This window comes from Canis lupus, chromosome 18 (assembly GCF_011100685.1).
Source record: "Canis lupus familiaris isolate Mischka breed German Shepherd chromosome 18, alternate assembly UU_Cfam_GSD_1.0, whole genome shotgun sequence".
In the NCBI taxonomy this organism is placed as follows: domain Eukaryota; kingdom Metazoa; phylum Chordata; class Mammalia; order Carnivora; family Canidae; genus Canis; species Canis lupus.
The window spans coordinates 14,630,906-14,643,635 of record NC_049239.1 but is presented as its reverse complement, the minus strand read 5'-3'; the positions used below and the strand labels follow the sequence as shown (position 1 = coordinate 14,643,635).

The window sequence follows — 12,730 nt, the reverse complement described above, 5'->3', positions numbered from 1 at the left end:
ATTTTTTTAGGTTTTTGTTTTTTTAAGATTTTATTTATTCATGAGAGACAGAGAGAGAGAGAGAGAGAGGCAGACACACAGGCAGAGGGAGAAGCAGGCTCCGTGCAGGGAGCCCGACGCGGGACTCGATCCTGGGATTCCAGGCTCATGCCCTGGGCTGAAGGCGACGCTCAACCACTGAGCCACCCAGGGATCCCCAATCCCCAGAACATCTTTTAAAGTGCATCTGAGGCCATTATAAGTTTCCGCTGCTCCTTTTTTTCCTTTCTATTCTGTTTCTGGACCTTTTCTCCTGGCATTGGGTTTATGGGAGCTCCAAGGTAGTGATGTCCTTACTGGCTTTCTTGCTGCTCTACTCTTTGCATTCTCTTTGGTCCACTTTTCCAAACTTTTATTTCCGTTTTGTTGAGGCCTGGGAGTGCATTGTGGGTACTTAGTGCTATTTTGGCCTTGGGATCCATAGTCTCAAAGATGCAACGTCAGGCTCTTGACATTTATGAATGAGCCATACATGCTGCCAGATCAGAATGCTGTTCACTTTGCAATTTTACTTATTAACTTTAAAAATCTAAACTATACTGTGGTTTAGCAACCCATGTTTGGCATCCGTTTTTCACTTTTTTGAAGGTCTAAGAAATTCGAATTGGCCAGACCCTTTCTCAGCTTCTGAGAAGCTTGATTTTGTGTTTCCTCTTTTCTGCCCCTCCTTGCTTTCTCTCCTGCTTCTCGTTCACAGCCAACAGTGGGAGGCACAGTTGTTTCTCACCAGAAAACCTCTAGTGCTAGAGTTTGTACCTTAAACTTTAAGAAATTCTCTTCCCTGAGTATGTGCTATGTGCCACTAGTTTTGAAAAGATAGAGACCGCTTAAGGTGAGCAGAAGAAAAGTATCCGGTCACTTGTCAGGACCAGTTCACAGGATTTCACGGGCCACACAAGGCAGGAGTGAATACTGCAGGTCACTTCAGTTACGGATGGCTTAGCATTGCTACTGCCAGTCATCTCCGTTCAGAGGAACCCCCACTTTCCTGAGAAGGAGCTGGTGGCGGCTGGCAGAGCAAGTGAGATCTGATTAGGCAACCAGAGAGTTGTAAATTTTTTTGATCCTGGAAAAACAAGAGCGTTTAAACAAAAGCATCTCATTGAAGACACAACTGTTCAAAATCTGGGAAGAATGTTCAGATGACTATCACATTGACTGCAACACTGGTCATTTTCTGATTTGTTCTTCAAATCTGAGCTAAGAGCCAGAAGCCCTGGACACAACACGTTCCACTCTCTACCAGGGCTGTTATGGAAAATGATACTTGTAATGCAAAATTGTCCTATCTGAGTAGTCTTACAGAGTTCTGTCCATGGTAGTATAATTATGACTGGCTCATGTACATAATTTGTCGTTATTTTACTTTCTCTTTGCTGTTTATGAAATGTGCCAGGTTACGATACTTGGGATTTAAGGATGTCAACAGGTGAGAATGCAGTTTGTGTTAGGGAAGTCATATTGGTGGCTGACTATACCATTCCTTTGTGTTTGTCAATGGTAGTACAAAGCTCTGGTCATTTTGTTAGGAAGATGAAACTTCATAATTCATTCTCAACCAATATTTGTCTTTATCCTGAAAAGATAGTTTTAATTACTCCTGAATTCAAAATCTGAATTTTGTCAGTAAACACAGTTCTTTTCTTTTCACTGATGTATTCAACATCGTCTTAGAAAGATGTAAAAATCAGGGCACCCTGGTGGCTCAGGTCATGATGTTGGGGTCCTGGGATTGAGTTCCACATCGGGCTCCCTGCTTCTCCCTCTCCCACTGCTCCTTACCCCTGCTCACTCTTGCACACACTCTCTCTCTCACATAAATAAATTTTAAAAAATCTCAAAAAAAAAACTTTTAGAAAAATGTAAAAATCACTCTAAATTTACTTAAATTGTGCAGTAGATTAACTCACTGGACCCAGTAATTAATCGTAAAATAATTAAACTGGGGTCTTTTAAAATTATATTTTAATTTTAAAAATAATTTTAGGTTTACAGAAAAGTTGCAAAGTACAGAGTTCCTATATACACTTCACCCAGCTTCCCCTAATGTTACATCCTCTATTACCAAGAGATGTGTCAAAACAAGGAAATTAATGTTGGTGTATTAATATTAACTAAACTACAGAATTTTTCAAACCTCACTAGTTGTCCACTAATGTCTTTTTACTGCTTCAGGATCTAATCTGGGATACCATACTTAAACATCCAGATCTGTATTGAAGGAGTGTTCAGGAATGGAGGGAAATGAATAAGACAAGATCACTTTCCATTCTGCTGAAGATGGAACAAAATGCATGAGGATTCAGTATATGGCAAATGGCTTTGGCCCCAGTAGCTCCCTGCTTCATGGCTACCTCGATGTCAGCGCCTGCCTCCCCTTGGTTGGCTACTTTAGATGTTGGTATCCCAATCGGTGGTGGTGACCCACTGTGACATATGATTGATTCGGGTGCAGTCCTACAGTCTGGTGTCTGCTCTCATAGCCCTGGGCCCCACTACCCGTTGTACTCAAGGTAAGTTTCTGGAGCGCGGGGGAGCCCTCTTGCTGCCTTACAATCCATTAAGCTGTGGTTACAATTCCGTGGTCAGTAGCAGAGCTGTGTTGTCAGACTCCTGGTTTGGACCCTGCCTCTACTTTGTGACTTTCAGCAAAAGCTTTAGCCTTCCTGAGTTTCTTCTTTTCTCATTCCCATTTTACAGAGATGAAAGGAGAGTTGAAGTGAGGTTTGAATTTTATAATTTTCAGAGATCATAGGGGAGAGTGCCCAGTACAGAGTAGGCACTTAGTAAATGCTACCTGTTATTATCACTGTGTTCCAGAAATCGTGGGTAGGCTCAGTCTCCTAGTTGGGTGGTCAAGAAGGGACCAAGACTCAATGCTAGAGCAAAATTCATTTAAGGAAATTAAATTTCTATTTATTGGCTAGAAGAGGATGAGAGTTCTAAGGAAGACTATTCCACTGATAAAAGGAAAGAAGTATGAAACTTGGGAATAGGATTCTAAAAATTAAGGAAAATTAAGTTTTTCACTGTTTCAAATCATGTGGGGGTAAAGGTCATGCTAATCCTAATCCTCTTTGTGTGGGTCTAATTTTAATCTATTTGTGGCTGAAGTGAGCACAATTCTCATCACCATCTTAAGCTTAGCTCACATTTAAGCAATGAAAAATGGGAAAAATATCCTAATTCGTAGAGGTTAACTTTATAGTAATCATCATGAGCACTTCAATTAAGTTTCTAAAGAAAAAAAAGGCATATTGTATGATAACTTACAGTAACATAACTCAGAATTTGCATCGTACCTGGCATTGTTCATAGACCTTTCATACTCTCTTTTTCATATGACTCTTGAACTAAGGGAGGGTGGAGGAATTATGATCTACATTTTGTTGCGACACAGGCTCAGAGGGCTGAAAGCATATCAGAAAAGGCCTTATAGCAGAAACAACACAGCATTGAAGCTTGAGGGATGCAAAGGGGTTTCACCAGGTAGATGGAGGTGCGGGGCGGGGGGGTGGGGGTCCAGGTAGAAGTGCAGCAGAAGGAAGAGAATGGTGGTAGAGGAGAGGGGAGTTCTTTTGTGGGACCAAATACCCCAATATATTTGATGCTTTGACTAAGGAGAGCAATGTAGAGGGAGGGCTTTATATGCCAGGCTAGGAGCTCGGGCTTTATTCTCTGGCAGTGAGTTGCTTTGAGGCAAAGGAGAATAACCTGATCAGGTTTCAGTTTAGGAATATCACTATGACAATAATATAAAAGGTAACCGCAAAAGATTCTTGGTGGTTTCGAGATAGCTGATATTTTTTAAACCTGTTAGGGGGGGATCCCTGGGTGGCTCAGTGGTTTAGCGTCTGCCTTCGGCCCAGGGCATGATCCTTGAGTCCCGGGATCGAGTCCCATGTCAGGCTCCCTGCGTGGAGCCTGCTTCTCTCTCTGCCCTTCTTTCTCTCTCTGTGTCTCTCATGAATAAATAAAATCTTTAAAAAAAAATAATAAACCTGTTGGTCATGAGATCTCAGGTCCCAGATGGATGACAAGGAGCAGAAGCAGACAGCCAGGTTAGTACCAGCAGCACCATACTGCCTGCAGCGAAAGCACGAGATTTAGGTGCAGAAACCACTTGTTCCTGCTCTGGCTTTTATCAGATTCAGAAATTTTCCTAAAGCATTATCATTTAATTTCCTTTTGCTTATCTCTGTGTAACACGAGTACAGTATTTGTATAGCATCAACCTAAGTATGTTAATTAATATCGATGGAGTACTTCCAACAATAAAATCAGGACTTGGGAGTGAAGACAAATGTCAAAATGTCTTAGGCTGGTCCCAGAATCATATCCAGGATAGAGGGTTCAGCAGGCTGCCCAAGCTATGTAGCAGGGTGGATATGGAGATTTTTTGAATCCGATTTTGAGCTGCTTCTATCAGAAGTAATTATTCAGAGGACTTCCACATTTTGTCTCCCTGGAGAGTAGAGTGCCCCCAAAGATCTATACAGAGATTTCAATTTTAGTATTGTATTGTACCCAGGGATCTCTCTTGAAACCTGGTAGGAAACAAAACCAAATGTCCACTAGTTGTGTATAGACGGTTTGTTTATTCTCTTTGCAAGTCCAGAGAACTGACTTCCTGCCAGGGAGAGAACAGGGTGTGATAGATCTGGGACAGTAAACTGAGCGGATGAAGTGCTTTGTTTTTAGCATACTGGACAGGATTGCCTCAGGACCTGAACTTTCTGTATCTAACATAGGAAATCCAAAGAAATACCCTTTCCTCCTAATTCTGGTCCTATGGATTTTGTGTCAAGATCTCCATGATTTTCTGAGTGACATTGTAGTATGTATGTATGTATTTTTAAAGATTTTATTTATTTATTCATGAGAGACACACAGAGAGGCAGAGACACAGGCAGAGGTAGAAGCAGGCTCCCTGTGGGGAGCCTGATGTGGGACTTGATCCCAGGACTCCCAGGATCCCGACCTGAGCTGAAGGCAGACTCTCAACCACTGAGCCACCCAGGCGCCCCTATTTTAGTATTTATTAAGAGAGAACAGGTTACCACAGGCCACCACTTTCAAAGCTGACCAGTCACATGCCCAGGTCTATAATCTTACCAACGTCAAAAATCAATTTTCTAACATGATATGAAGAGGGTAAATAGAGAAATCCCTGAGTAGACGCTGGCCAGGAAAATTCAGATGCTGACGGAATTGGGCAATGGAAGTTTGCTTACAATTTTTCTTGGAGACAGAAGAAAGTATTTTATTATTTACTTTTTAAAAAAGATTTTTTTTTTTTTTTTTTTTTTTTTTTTTTTTATTTATTTATGATAGTCACAGAGAGAGAGAGAGGCAGAGACATAGGCAGAGGGAGAAGCAGGCTCCATGCACCGGGAGCCTGATGTGGGATTCGATCCCGGGTCTCCAGGATCGCGCCCTGGGCCAAAGGCAGGCGCCAAACCGCTGCGCCACCCAGGGATCCCTTTAAAAAAGATTTTTATTTATTCATGAGAGACACAGAGAGAGAGAGGCAGAGACACAGGCAGAGGGAGAAGCAGGCTCCATGCAGGGAGCCCGACGTGTGATCCTGGTCTCCAGGACCAGGCCCTGGGCTGAAGACTGTGCTAAACCGCTGAGCCACCCGGGCTGCCTAGAAGAAAGTATTTTATACAGTAGCATGGTTTCTAGAACATTAAGTAAATGTAATTTTTACAAGTGGAATTTCACTTTAAATGCACTTCAGGAGTTGGCTATTTAAAGGATTCTTTTGGAGAACCTCCTTGTGATAATACCTTATACTTCATAGGTTTTTATTTTTTATTCTCTTTGCTTATCCCATTTTTCTAAAGCAACAATTATTTGTAATTGTCTCACAAACTAAGTAAATTGGTCTTTGCATTCTGAAACAATTTCTTTGGTCTCCCGTCCCCCCTTTTTTTAGACACAAGCAAGGTTTTTTGTTTGTGTTTAAACTCCTCCATTTTCTTTCTTTCTTTCTTTCTTTCTTTCTTTCTTTCTTTCTTTCTTTCTTTCTTTCTTTCTTTCTTTCTTTCTTTCTTTTCTTTCTTCCTTCCTTCCTTCCTTCCTTCCTTCCTTCCTTTCCTTCCTTTCCTTCCTTTCCTTCCTTCCTTTTTTAGATTTTATTTATTTATTCATGAGAGACATAGAGAGAAAGGCACAGACACAGGCAGAAGGACAAGCAGGCTCCACGAAGGGAGCCCGACGCAGGACCCAATCCCAGGTCTCCAGGACCATACTCTGTGCTGAAGGTGAGGTGGTGCTAAACCGCTGAGCCACCCGAGCTGCCCAAAACTCCATTTTCTTATTTCTCTTCATTTTTTTTTCCATTTCCCAGAATGACCATATGATAAGAAGTCTTAGAATTTACTGACTTTTGCTTTTTTTTTTTTTATCAAGGCAAAACCCTGAGAGGAGGACAGCCCCAAGCACCCTACCACCTGTCTGTGGAAATATACATATATCCTACTGCCTTGTCACAGGGATCCTGAAATGCCATCCTACTACTTTATCTAATGTTTTATTTTATTTTTTAAAATTTTATTTTTAAGTGATCTCTGCATCCCATGTGGGGCTTGAACCCACAACCCTGAGATCAGGAGTCACACACTCCACTGGCTGAGTCAGTCAAGCACCCCTACAGCCTCACATTTTAAAAGTCAAACACCCTGGAGAATTATTGCATTAGATGATCTATTACAGCATAACACTTTAATGGAAAATTGTCTGGTTATTTTCCTCCTGGCAGTGAGAAAAATGGAAATTTTAATTAGAGTGTAGGAAAAAAAGGTAATCTTGGAATCTGCACACCATCCTAGAAAGACAGGCTTAACCAAAGGAAAAAGTTTCAGGCTGCCAAGAAGTTGCAGAAGGGACACTGAGTGCCTGGGAAGGATGCTGGGGAAGCTGTTCAGTATTAAAGACAAGGAAAGGGGATCCCTGGTGGCTCAGCGGTTTAGCGTCTGCCTTTGGTCCAGGGTGCGATCCTGGGGTCCCGGGATCGGGTCCCGCTTCAGGCTCCCGGCATGGGCCTGCTTCTCCCTCCTCCTGTGTCTCTGCCTCTCTCTCTCTCTATGTGTATCATAAATAAATCTTTAAAAAAATAAATAAAAATAAAGACAAGGAAAATGGGAAGCAGAACTACAATATACTTGGATTCCTACACAATTTAATTTTAGGAAGACTGAATTTTCCTAAAACATTTAATTTCAGTAACTGCCAACCATCTGAGAAGAAAGAGAGACCTGAATAGAGACCTGTTCCTTCTAATATTTACTGATAATCCATATGGACTAGGCACATTGTTAAGTGCTCATCATAAAAAGGAACCATATAGTTTTGTCCTCAGAGAATTTATATTCTAAGAGGAAAGATGGGCCAAAAGCAAAAAGACAAGGGAAAATGTATTTTCAAGTTGTGATACTTGCAATGAAGAATACAAAACCCACACTCTCTGTATTTTTTGTGTTACATTTTACACTTTGACCAACTTGCAAAATCTGTGGTACAAAGAGATAGGTTGGCAATGACTACAATCCTCATAATTTACATCATCAATTACTATTGACTTAGGGTCCCATGTAAGAAATCCTGTGTAGAACTTCTAGGTATAATCTTATGGCATTCTCAGAACCCTTGGAAATTCTTTAGATTAAGCATTCTAAGCACTGAGGGGCCCCACCTCAATCTAGGTGAGGTGGACCGCTGAGGTTTGAGTTTAAGATTTATCCTCTGTCTGCTATCCCCACCCTAACACAATGCCCATCCTTTAGCTGCATCTCCAGAAACTCCAGGGTTGAGAATTCTTTTTTTTTTAAGATTTTATTTATTTATTTGACAGAAAGAGAGCATAAGGAGGGGGATTGGCAGAGGGAGAGGGAGAAGCAGGCTCCCCGCTGAGCAGGGAGCTGATTGCGGGGCTCAATAATACCAGGACCCTGGGATCATGACCTGAGCTGAAGGCACCTGCTTAACCGGCTGAGCCACCCAGGTGCCCCCAGGGTTGAGAATTCTAATAGACTGGCTGAAGGAGAAGAAAACAGAGAAAGGTGATTAGTTATGGAGCTGCTGGTGATAAGAGAGAGAAATAAGGAATATACCCAGAGCCTCAGAAAAAAGGTTATCAAGAATACTGGCTGAAAATGCTCCATGTAGGACAGTGAACTCACGATACTTCGATCAGTAACCCAGGTAAAGAGAAGAATGGAGAACAGAATTCCTCCTAAACTTTAAGACTAGATTGGGGAGCCACTTGAGGTCCCTGCTTGCTCGGCTATTAGGGGACTATAAATCTATGTTAGGCTGCATGCTCAATCCTTAACATTCTTGTATACAAGTGGTTACTAAAGCCACTACCAGTAGAAGTTGGCTAGATGACTTAAGCTATTTCTCTATTACAAGGATCATTGTGCTACAGTTGATAGAATACTGAGGGACAATGTAAAATATGGTCATGCCTTGTTTCTCACTAGTGAAAGGGGTAATAAAAGGAATGTGAACTAGAGAAATCAAGTAAAACTTCTATCTTTGTGAGCCTTTTCATGGGCACACAGTGTTTTGTTTTGTTTTTTAATCTGCCCGGCATTCTTTTGGGGGAGCACATCTCCCACCCTCATTCAAAAATATTTCTGGTCAGTTGGTTTGGCCCAAGGATGGGTATGTGATCCAGACTCAGCCAATCAAAGTATTTTATCTTTCTAGTCACAGTGATTAGTTCCTGAAAGAGTATTTACCAAATGTCTCTCTGGTTATTTACCAGCTATCCAGAAATCACGTGCTCTAGGAACTCTGGAGGTCTACAGCAGCCAGAGTCCATCTGGTCAACACATGGAATCAACTTGAAGATGAAGCCAAGTGGATAGGGAGTGAGGGCAGGGAGGTCCTACTCTATACTATATCCATTCTAAGAAATCCTTGTGTGGGTAAAGCCGAGTAGAAGGACAGGTTTCTACCAGTCTCTAGGAATTGGGCAGTGAGGTCTCTGACTCACTATAGAACCAGTTGTCCTTGTCAAGATGGGACAATTTCTCCTAGGAAATTTATAGTGGAAGAGGACTGATGATAACAAATAACCAGATGGGACTACTTGAAGTTATTTGCCTTTGGGCAAATTCAAGTTTAGTGTACACCTGCCGGCTCTCTCTGAAGCCTTCCTGTGCACCACACTCCCCACCCTCCCATTCCCTGCCTTCTGTCAGCTTGCATTCCCATTCACCTAGGGGGGAAAAAAAAAGTGAGGAAGAAATAGGAAGACTGAAATAGCATCCAAAACCCAACATAATTAGTCTCCTTGTCTTTCTCACACATCAGACTTTAGAATGTTTGAAGGTAGGGCTGTGTCTCCCACTCCTGGATCATTAAGGTCTTACACAGCCCCAGAGCTTAGAAAGCATGTCAGTGAATCTGGAAGGGCCCATAGAGAGAGAGAAGCCTTGCAGCATTCAGCCTGAGAAGGTTATTGGTTTGGATGAAAGCACTGCCTCTCCAGCATCCTTTTAAAAAATGCAAATACTCAGAGGAAACATGAGGTACTGCCCTGCTGACCAGCAATTCTTGTTTTTGGCAGCTATCAGAACAAGGGAGAACTACAAACATTGGCTTTTAGAGAAAAGTCTGAAGTGTGATAGAAAGGGCACAAATTTGGTTAACTAATTTGGAAAACCATTTGGCATATCTCCTAAAGTTGAACATTACGCCTACGATCCAACAATTTGTTCCAAGGGATGGACCCAAGGGAAACTCATGCAGATATGCAAAAGGAGATGTGCAAGAATGTTCATAGTTGCACTGACACAGTGTGAAAACCTGGAACAGCTCAAATGCCCATCAACAGGAGAGTGGATGGATGAATTGTGATCTATTCATGCAACTGAATATTAATATGGTAATAAAAACAAATGAAATACGCTTATTTACTACAATGTGGATAAATCCTAGCAATGAAACAATAAAACACGAAATGAAGAAAGTAGATGTCCTAAAAGTATACAATATCATATAATTTTTATAGAGTTGAAAACAACTAATATAAGAATATACTCTATAATCTTAGATCTTGGTTCATTCAAATACTGCCTGAAATCATTAAGGATTGATAGAAGAGGTAAAACTTGAATCATAGCTATAGTTGGATTGACAGAAAATGGAGTCATCTGTTCCAGTGTACGATTAAGCATAGACTGAGGCAGGAATATGTTTGGTGACTGAGAGGATAAAAAGATACTATCGAGAGTACAACTAGACCATGAGCTTTCTAGAAGCTGGTATTGCGTGTTATTTATCCTTGTATCCCCCTGGCCTGGCACAGTACCTGGAAAAAATAGAGTTCAACATTGTTTGTTGTTTAAGTAGATTAAATAATGAATAAAAGCATAACAATAAAAAAGAATATACTTTTAGAAGTACACATAGATGCAATAAAACTGCATATTTAAAAAGCAGAGGAATTCTGGATGATAGTTTTATTGGGTGGGGATAGGAAGGGAGTGGGAGGAGTTAGATGAAGGTTATGTCAAGGTTCTAGTTTTTGGGATGGTAGGTTTGCAGGTACTTATCACATTCTTAAGAGTAACAAAATAAATAACTAAGTTAAGACAAAACCAGAAAGCCTTGTTTCCAGGCTGTTGCTTTATTTATTTTTTATTTTTATTTTTAAAAGAGTTTATTTATTTATTTGAGGGAGAGAGGGAATCCCAAGCAGGCTCCAGGCTGAGCATAGAGCCTAAATGGGGCTTGATCTCAAGACCCTGAGATCATGACCTGAGCTGAAATCAGGAGTCAGATGCTTACCCGACTGGCACCCCTGTTGCTTTACTTATGAAGTGCAATCCCTGAGCAACGAGGGTGAGGGAAAAGTGAAGGGAGGCAGAGAAAGGTCCGAGAAGTAATGCCAGGGATGCCTTAGCATTGTTTCATGAAGAACTCTGAAGACACAGGGTTGGTAAGCAGGCATGTGTTCAGCCACATGGGAAATCTTCAGAGACACTGTGCCTTGGAGTAGTCCTTGGAAGGGAGGAGGGTGAAGGAAGCTGTCAGACTGGGTCTCTCCAATGTGAAGATGGCTTCCCCTGGGCACCACTTCTGAGTTACTCCTCTGGCCCCGTTTGGTGGCAGTTAAGGAAACCAGATCACGCAGCCTGTGTTTCAGCTGAGTCCCGAAGTGGTGGGAGAAGCCAAGATGTCAGGGTATGTGGCTTATTGGCCCAGCTGCCATTGGTCAGCTGCAATATTAAATTGCAATTAAATATTTGTCTAATATTTACTTTGGTTGGCGGAGGGCAGGGAGCAGAGCTGGACCCAGCAAGGCAAGGGCACCTTTTTTTTTTTTTTTTTTTTTTTTGACCAGTGTGTCAGGAGTTGGGCATGGGGACCTGAGGTCACTCATGCAGACTTCCATTCATTTCAGGGATGCTTTGGCTCCTTTGTGAAAGTCACAAGTAAGTACCTGGTCATTCTTTTACAAGTCTAGAGCCCCTGAAAGGGTGACGAGACCGCTTGGTAGCTGGTAGATATCATTTTCATCAGGATCCCCTTTCTTTTTGGTCATTTAAGAATATCCATTACCTGGCTTGCTTGCCTTATACGATTATGTGCCCGTGCTTGTCACAGCAACTCCACAGGTTCTTGTGCTTGAATACTTGCCAGGTACTAAAATAAATGAGCACTCCTATTTTGGCTGGTAAAAAGTGTTGCATAAATGGAGCTTTTGATTTTATGGATTTGAACAAGTGAGTTCAAGTTTTCCTTTCTTGCTCTTAGTTAGTTGTCTAATTTGGGGGTAAAATGAAGTTATGTAGGGATTGGAAAAAAGCTCTCAAAAGAGGCACTCCTTATCACTAGTGCATATTTTACACATGCCCCAACTCCAAGACACTCCTCCTCAGAGCCCTTTTGAGGAGAGAGAACATTCTTCATCACTAGAATGCCTCTCTTCCCTTTGAGTTATCCTCGTGTCCTCCATAAACATGTAAAAAATTCTGGAGGAGTGGCACTCCTGTGTACTCTTTGCAGATTTTCTTTCGTCCCCCTCCAATGTCCACAGATCCAGTTGGCCCTAATTTCTTTCTAGTGGATGGTGGCAAGGAAGTAGGAAGTCATCTAAAGACTTCATACCACTGACTGCAGAGATTATTGGAGAAATGACTGCCTGCTCCCACAGTACCTCAGGGCCCCCCAAGATCAAAGCCTGCAGTTCTACTCAAGCCTGCAGTTCTCTCAGAATTTCTTTCCTTTGGCTAAATTTTGAATGTTCCTAAAAGAACACTGTACTGGAGGACTGGCATTTTAAGGTGTCCTAAGTCATCTCTATCTTTAATGTGGATGAGGAGCATCTTGGGTCAGCGGGGGCTCTGATGGCAGCTGGAGGATAGAGGAAGAGAGTCTGTAATTAGGTAGCTCAGAACCCAAAGAGAGCTTCCACTTTTGATAGAAGCCCTCCAAGGACTACGTATAGGCGGTAAGTAACATTTTTGACATTAAACTTCCTCTCTCTTGCCAGCGGAGGTGCTCCCTGCTTTTAACTTTCAAATTAGAATTTTTTTTTTTTTTTTTTTTTTTTTATGGTAGCAGTGGAAAATTATGTAGGTTAGCAAAGTCAGGAGAGGTTGGAAAAACCCTCAAAAAAATACCAGGAAAGTGTCACCCAAACCCAACATATCTTTTTTTTTTTTTAAGA

The 12,730-nt window shown here is 41.7% G+C and overlaps 1 long non-coding RNA gene across 4 annotated transcripts in view; it reads left to right on the top strand.

Annotated features, from left to right (window-relative positions):
- LOC111090896 overlaps window positions 1–12,730 on the top strand; it is a 149,058-nt gene that overhangs the window by 1,972 nt on the left and 134,356 nt on the right. For 2 of the 4 annotated variants that reach the window (XR_005373179.1, XR_005373177.1), the window contains exon 2: window positions 2,215–2,552. This is a non-coding gene — a long non-coding RNA (uncharacterized LOC111090896). Of the gene's footprint in view, window positions 1–2,214; window positions 2,553–8,815; window positions 9,941–12,730 lie in introns of all 4 variants that reach the window. The other 2 variants (XR_005373180.1, XR_005373178.1) reach the window with 2 other exon arrangements.